General features: G+C 44.1%; 1 protein-coding gene across 1 annotated transcript in view; it reads left to right on the top strand.

Moving 5' to 3' along the window:
- Positions 1-1,077: 1,077 nt before the first annotated feature.
- Positions 1,078-8,276, top strand: part of FAM135B (family with sequence similarity 135 member B) — a 191,028-nt gene continuing 183,829 nt past the window's right edge. The window contains exon 1 of the mRNA XM_025148187.3: positions 1,078-1,268. The gene's annotated coding sequence lies outside the window, so the exon portion shown is untranslated. The remainder of the gene's footprint in view (positions 1,269-8,276) is intronic.

The following is an 8,276-nucleotide window of genomic DNA, read 5'->3' as shown; positions in this document are numbered from 1 at the left end:
TCTTGTGATGTTCCAGTGCAAAATCAGAGCCTCATGACATGCGTATTTGACAGAAAAATGGCAACTGAATGCCTCAGTTTCACATGTCTCTCTCAGTTAGGACTCCACATTTTGATCACGTGGCAGCCCATCTACCTTGGATTTTTTCTGTCTTATTTTCAGATCCCTGGAGGTAGGCAAAGTTCAGCTTGTTTGCTCCATGTAATTAAGCATGAATTATAAATGTTCTGAGCTGTGTAAGAGGGCTCCTTTTGGAGATATTTTTTCTGTGTTTTGTGGTAGGAAGCAGCTCTCTCTCACCCAAGGAGCTGGCTCATAAGGGGATTTTCCTATGCAAAAGAGTGCAAATTATAGAATCATAGGGTTTGGAAGGGGCCTCTGGAGATCATTCAGTCCAACCCCCCTGCTACAGCAGGTTCCCCACAGTAGGTTGCACAGCAAAGCATACAGATGGGTTTAAATCACTGCAGAGAAGGAGACTCCATAACCTCTCTGGGCAGCCTGTTCCAGTGCTTTGTCACCTGCAAAGTAGTTTTCCCATATATTCATAGGGAACTTCCTGTGTTCCAGCTTGTGCTGGGATAAAATCCTATTTTAAAATCCTATTTTTAAGTCTTGTTTTAAAGAAAGAGGATTGACCTTCATTTTAAATTATAAAAAGTTCCGACTTGCATCAGAACAGGAACTTTGAGAATTACTCCCTCTTCCACTTTACTACTTGTTCCCTTCCCTACAAAAATGCAAAGCACCCCCAAAATAACCCCCTGGCCTCCCAGAAACTGCTGTTCGACCTTCACAGCGATAGACTTCATTTCCATGCACCCGTTTTGGACACAGCGCGGCATCCCTGAGTCCCCACACTTCTCCAGAGAGCAAGTGCCCTGTGTGCTCCCCTCCCTCCCTGTCCCCCTGCCGGGGCTGTGGGGTGATATTCCACACCCGTGCCCTTCCATCCCTTTGGGTGCCGGGGAGTTCAGGGTGCTGGGGCAGCTGTTGCGCCGAGTGGTGCTGCCACCGTGGAGTTGAGTAACCATAGCAACAGCATCATCGCCAGCATCCTCCTCCTCCTCACCCGCTCTCCTCCTCCTCAGCATCATCAGGAGCAGCAGCAGCAGCCCTGGCAGGAGCCAGAGCCCGGCAGCCGAGGCTGCAGCCAGCCGCCTGCCCGCCCCTACCTGCACCGTCACCCCACCACAGCACCGGCCCCGCTGCTCCCCTCGGGGGGCAGAAATAGGGGAGAGGGAGCAGAGGGATCCCGCACAACCCAGGTAAGAGCCTGCTGGCAAACTCCCCACGATCGATGTGCTGTGTGCCTGCTGTGTGTTTGCGTGCGAGTGTTTGTTGCTAGTTTTTCAGCTTCTAACGGCAGTGTGATGACAATTCAAGGCAAGCATGTTTTCTGGCTCCTATTTCCCATCTCTGCCATACTGTACCCTCTCCCTCTCCTGCATCGCAGCAGATGAGGAATAAGGAATAATATTTTAAAAGGTTGTTTGGAAACGAAGTGATTGGGGCACCCAATGTGATTAAGAGTGCTGAATGGCTGTGCTTCCAGAATAAAAGTGGGCAGCAGCCGCACAGCAAAGGTTGACATGGTAATTAATAATCCCTTAAAAAAAATGTCATGCGACAACACACTTCTGTCTCTGCCCACTCCACAAATAAATCTCTCTCATCGTGTTCAGCAGAGCTGCAAGCCAGAGAGGTGTGCGATAGCCAAGACCAGCAGCCTCGCTGTAGTCCAGCAGGTTCACTTTAAGTGCTTTAAAGCCAGACTGAATCATTGCAATAACAATACAATCATATCTGCACATATATGTACACACATATGTATTTGTAAAAATGCTGCTCTTATGCCTTTATATCTTTTAAGAAGAAAAATATATCTTAAAGATGTGGGTGCGATGGCCAAGCAGTGAGATGCTCACTTCGTCTCTGTATGAGAAAGTGTGAATGCACGCAAAAAGGCAGGAAAATAGTTCTAATCCAGAGGTGTGTGGGGCCAGTCCTTGTTGTTTTAAAAACTGAAGGGATCCAAAGCTTTGGAGTGTCCTTGTGAAGGGAAATGTCCGTGGATGAATGCGTACATGCCTGGGGAGTGCGAAAGAGGAGAGAATAAGAAGTAAGTTCAAGCCCAGCAGTAAGTGTTTGCTATGTAATGACTGCAGAGAGAGAGCTCTTTCCACCTCCATGTAGGTAGTATTTATATTGTTATTCTCCCTCTCACTTTTTTGGACAGCAGTAAGGAGAGCTGCTGTTGCTGTCTCTGTCTCCTCTAACCCCCTGCTCTGTCTGATGTCCTTACGTTCCCCCGTCCTCCCCACATCATCCCTGTCTGCATGGCTGGAAATGCCCCCGGCTTAAATGATGATAAGCATTCTAACAGAAGGCTTTTGAGCTTGTCCCACAAGATGATACAGTCATTACTCTACTTCCTATTTATACTGTAGGGACACTCTGGATATGACCCCATGCTAGGTATTAAAGCAAAGGGGCATCTGTCTTTCATGTGAAACCTGATTTGAAAATCACAGGGCTTTTTTGTCACAGCCCCGTGTTTTGCTACTTGCTCGCAGATCCCTCTACAACTACCTGGAGCTATATGATAATCTGTGATTTCCAAAAGAGGTGTACACAGAATTGGATCCACCTTTTCTCTCTGATCATACCACCTGCAAGCTACAACAAAGCAAAGAATTTGGATAGGCAGGACCTTGTATTCATATGCAGAAGTGTTGTAAAAATCATCTGGGGATGACATCCCATTATTGCAAGGAAACTTGGGAGGATGAGGGATAGGAAAAGAAAACAGAGGCAAGGCTCTAGAACAGATGCTTCAATTTGCAAAATAATATCCTTAAGAAGCCTGACCTTATCATCACTACAGGTCTACAAGGGGCTGTTTGACCCTTGTTAAGAACAGTGCTCATGGACATGAGATTTAACAGAAGGGGATGATTTTGGATTCTTGTGCTAATTAAATACAGGAACTGTAAGACCACAGTCAGGTCTGGACGTGGAACCAGCAGAGCCACATTACAGTGTATTTCTGCATGAGGTTTGGTATCTGCCTCAAATCTAGAGAATATTTCGATTTTGCAACCTCCCCTTGGCAATAGCAGAGAACAAAAATACCTACGAAAATGCCCCTGAAAGGATCATATTTCTGGCACAGGGACATCAGAGGCAGGATTAAAACTGTATTTATATGTGTTGCAGAGATCTGAAGTGCATAATCAAGGGGCACCTCAGTACAGCATGGAGCAGTGATCCTCTCATCAGTACAGCAAATGACTGAAGGTCAAAGGGCTTTGGGGATTACATATTAACACCCTGCAAATATTCGGATGTAGTCTTATTTTGCTGCTTGCTGGCTTTGGGGAGATGATTATGGGGAAGGCAGAACTCACCCACGGACTTCTGATTACTACAGGGAGGCAAAACTTCTCCTAGAAATAGCTCTGGGAAAGGCAGGAAACGTGCATTTTTTAAAAGCAGTGTTTTGTCAGAAAACAACTCCGTGGAAGAAGCACTGTAAACTGCTTTTTTGCTTATGCAAAGTTGGGACATCCTATCTGACATCACTGTAAACAATAAAGATTCTTTTCCGTATCAAATAACCAATTTTTAATGCGTGGTGTACCCTGTCCCAACACCTTCACCCTTGGCTTAGATGGGAAAGCTTTTTTATTTTACCTTTTGTCTTGTTCAATTATATTGGTTTGTATAGTAATAGAAGAGAACACTGTCTTTCTATTGTTTTGTGCACAGCTGTTAACAGCTGGTCTCTTGATGACCACATAGTGTTGCTCGCTAGCACATTTCTAAGGGAAAAAGCTATTTTTGTATCTAATGGTATTATTAAGCACCTTTTAAAATCCAGATCCTTATTCTCATTAGTCACCCGCTGTGTCTCTTAGAGCTCGGAACAAGAGGGACTTGTACTATAGTTGTTGTTCAGATGTCAGCATTTGCCAACAGGTTGAAACAGGCATTTCTGAAATGCTGCAGCCAGTGCTTTTTTTTTTTTTTTTTTTTTTTTTTTTTTTTTTTTTTAAAGTAAGGAAGCTGCTGTTTTCCAGATTCTACCATACAGTAATCTGAGTCAAGAGAAGATCGGATGATCAATGTTGTACCTGCTGTTCAGTTTAACAATGCTATTCATTTTATTTTGAGGCTATGCGTAAACTGCCTTTTATTACTCCATTCAGTAATCATATGCTGTGATTTTCCTTGTTGCATACTGTAATTGTCTGCCTTTACACTATATGGAGATTGGCTAGATCTGCTGCTTAATGAGGCAGACACGTAACCATAGAATATAAAAGTTTTCCCTGAGAGTAAGGGGAGGGTGAGATCAAAGATTGTACACTTTATCAGTTTGGTCCCCTTGAAATTAGCAGGAGCTGTGGGGCTGATAAGGAAATAAACTATTTTTTTTTTTTAACTAGTACCCATCTTCTCAGGTGTTCAGTCTGGTATTGGCAGGCTCTCCTCAAGTCCAGACTGTACGTGTGCTCATGTAATATGAACATTTGTATCCACTTAGCATATACTTAACTGTTGGTTCACCCTGAAGAGGTTGGACAGTTGGGCAAGCTCTTTGTAGATCCCGTCCAACTGAACTATGCTATTCTGTTTTGTTGTATTCTATACCTTCTTTAGCACTTGGAAAAACTCCTTTCTTGTCTATCGACTCAGTAGAGTAACATCTTGGCTTCTTTGCTCAGCATTTCCTGGCGTCCATCAACTTCCTTCCTTATAGGTTAAAACCTTCCCCAGGTTGGTGAGATGGGCTGTGAGTCCATGCCTCCCTCAGCACAGCCATAAGGCTTTGACAGAAGTGTGTCTAAAAGCATGAAATGTGCATTTCCTCTCATCTCCCTCATGTTAATAGGTGGATGGTTGGACTAGATGATCTTAGAGATCTTTTCCAACCTCAATGATTCTATGATTCTATGAATCCATTTCTGCACACTGGCAGTGTCTCACATGCTGCAAGGAAACCAAGGCCTGTGATGCAGCATGACCTTTGCTAACACTGCTCCAGGAGGTAATGGGCTGAAACTGCCCATGGCAGTTGTGGCTGCTGGGCTCATCCTACTTTGGAAGGTCAACACCATGACATGCCTGATCTCAACTTGTCAGGTGAGTGAGTTACAAGTTGGCTCCTTCCAAATCTAAATCCAAATATATATATATATATATTTTCTCTCTAATCCTGTTATTAGTGTTATGGATCTGGCAGAAGAGAGGTGGCCAGCAGGGACAGGGAGGTGACTGTCCCTCTCTACTCTGCCCTCATGAGGCCCCATCTGGAGTATTGTGTCCAGGTCTGGGGCTCCTAGTAAAAGAAAGACAGGGAGCTGTTGGAGAGGGTCCAGAGAAGGGCCACAAAGATGACCAGAGGGCTGGAGCACCTCCCCTACAAAGATAGGCTGAGGGACCTGGGCTTGTTCAGCCTGAGGAAGAGAAGGCTGCAGGGTGACCTCATTACAGCCTTCCAGTACCCTAAGGGAGCCTATAAACAGGAGGGGAGCCAACTCTTCAAAAGGGTAGATAATAGCAGGACAAGGGGAAATGATTTTAGCTTGAAAGATATAGATTGGATGTCAGGGGGAAGTTCTTTACTGTGAGAGTGGTGAGGTGCTGGAATAGGCTGATCAGAGAGGTTGTGGATGCCCCGTCCCTGGAGGTGTTCAAGGCCAGGTTGGATGGGGCCCTGGGCAGCCTGGTCTAGTATTAATTGGGGAGGTTGGTGGCCCTGCCAGTGGCAAGGGTGTTGGAGATTCATGATCCTTGAGGTCCCTTCCAATCCAAGCCATCCTGTGATTCTATGATGCTGTGATTCTGTGCAGCTATCCAGAAGTTTTATATTTCCTCTGTCTGTCTGTAGTAGGTGGAGCATCTCAACAAAGTGTAACAAAGATAATTCCTTTTCTGTCCTAAGATGCTGCTGGCATCCATGTGTTAATACAAATCAGCAGAGAATCCCTTGCAGAGAGGTATGCTCTCTCCAGTCCTCCCACAGAGCTCCAGGAAATCTGATGGCACTTCCATGTCTACTCCAAGATCAGACATGCCATGGTGTGGTCTTCGTGTGATTGGAGCACCCATACCTCAGATATGGCTATACATTAGCACCAAAAACATAAGTTTATATAGTTGTGGCAGAAAAAGGGTGATTCTAGTTCTGCACGAATCCACAGAAAAATCCTAAGTGGACAAAGAGAGTCACATTTATTTTATACTTGTCTTACTGCAGTTGAGGCAGTATAAAATAAATGTGATATCCTTTCATATCCTTGATGTGATGTGTGTGTGTTTTCTCATCCTTAGGATCATAGACATAAGACCTTCTGCTGGTATACATATTTATAAAATAGCTACATTTGTACCTTCTGATTTGTGTTCAGTAGACATATTCTCTATATTTGTTCTAGTTTTTATTTAGGTAGTGTTCTCATGGATAGGCTAGCTCTTACACATATTATTGGTCTTTAAAGGAAGAATTGTAGATGTCAGTCTTTATACTGTATAGCTGTATTGATAGTGCATAGCAGTGGTGCTACAAGAAGTCAGCATCTGTCTCTTTGGCATGGAAATTTCAAATTCTGCTTTTTGATAGCAGTGTGCCTCTTAAGGATTCATAGCATGCAGCACGACAACAAGTGGGGCTTTCTTAATGTAATTTGGCTTGGGAGAGACAACTCATCTGCTGCCATCACTGAGCGGTGTGAGGAGCAGCAGGCTCTTTCTTTATGCAGTTTGATGGGCAAATGAATCTCTCGTGTTGTGTTTCTATCCAGATCTGGTGACTAGGAAAGAATCTGGCTCTGCCATAATCTTTTAACACACAATTTTGTCTCCTAATATGTTGATAACATTGCATTTATTTCTGAGGCTAAAAAGCAGTGTGCCATGAGTTTCTTATGGTGAACACATGAGCATAACTTGGAGGATGTGGCTTGAGGGAAATATTGTTTGCATCTTAGTCAATTTATCAGCCCTTACTGCCAAAAGCACTGTTTCAAAGATGGAACAGTAGGAAAAGGAAGCCTTTTTTTCTGAAATTATTTCAAAAAGAGAGCAAGAGGACCAGTATTTCTCTCCCTCAGTCTCCTACAACCACGGTGTTTCAGTACGAAAATATCCATTCCTATTATATTATCTCCCTCTCCTGTTCACTCCTATTCTCTTGTTGCTTCTCAGTGGCTGTGACTTGGCTTCACTGCAGAGAGATGATTCATGTGCATGTAATCTTATGGTCTCACTAAAAATGCCCTTGGTTTATGAGCACCAGCTTTGAGGGTGTCTACATGAAATCACAGTGAAATGATTTTGTCTGTGTAAGGAAATTTCCCTCTCGTTCTGTTACAGAGATGATGGAAAAGAATGGGGCAACAAAAAATTTCGGAAGAGCAGGTCTCCTTGAGTAACCCTCTTCCAGATTTGTATGATCTAAGAAAATCTGTGTTATGGCTGATTGTTTGGCTTCTACAGAGAATTAACCTGAGCTACACATTTTAAACACGAGGCACAGGTTTGCTATCTGCTGTTACCTGTGGCAGTTGCCCACCCTCTGTGTGATTGAGCACCTGAGTTCAGCAGGTACTGGCATAGTTCCTGACTCTCCCATGCCTTAAGACGTGAGGGTCTCTGTGAGACAAATCAGATGGATTTCAGTAGAGCACAGCAGTGCCTGCTGCTGCAGGGTACTTCTTACAGGTGCTTACAGGCTTCACCACACTGCATAAATCTATTTCTACGCCATGCAGCAGTGCAGCTTTATTTATTTTCTTTGTCTTGGTTTAAAATCTCAGCTGAAAACATCTCTTTTCTGTCCATGTATCCTCATTGTTTTCTTTCTTTTTTTCCTTCTTCCTTTGCTGCTGAGCTGTGTGAGGGTACAGTTTTCCAGGGTAGATGTTACAGAATATAAAGTTGCATTGTGTTAGGTTCTAGAGTGCCTTGCTCAACAACCAGCCAGTCCTTGCACTGCTGCAGTCGCTTGCCACTGACCTCAGAAACAGCAGGATTCATCCCCATGCACAAAAGGCTTTTCAGAAGAAAAGATAATGCACAAGGGTGTACAGAGATTGTTGACTGAGAAAGGCATGGAAGCCTGAACTGTGTCAGTGGAAAGGCTTTTGTTGACTGTCCTGGATGGATCAAAGTCACACTCCTGTTTCAACTTGGGATGTCACGTCCACCAGAATATTCCTCACCTTTGTGTGGAGAACTGAGCAGCAAAGTCCAGGGCACCAGGAGGCAGA

This window comes from Gallus gallus, chromosome 2 (assembly GCF_016699485.2).
Source record: "Gallus gallus isolate bGalGal1 chromosome 2, bGalGal1.mat.broiler.GRCg7b, whole genome shotgun sequence".
Classification (NCBI taxonomy): Eukaryota; Metazoa; Chordata; class Aves; order Galliformes; family Phasianidae; genus Gallus; species Gallus gallus.
Note: the sequence above shows the minus strand (reverse complement) of the source record. Positions and strands in the feature narration are given on the sequence as shown.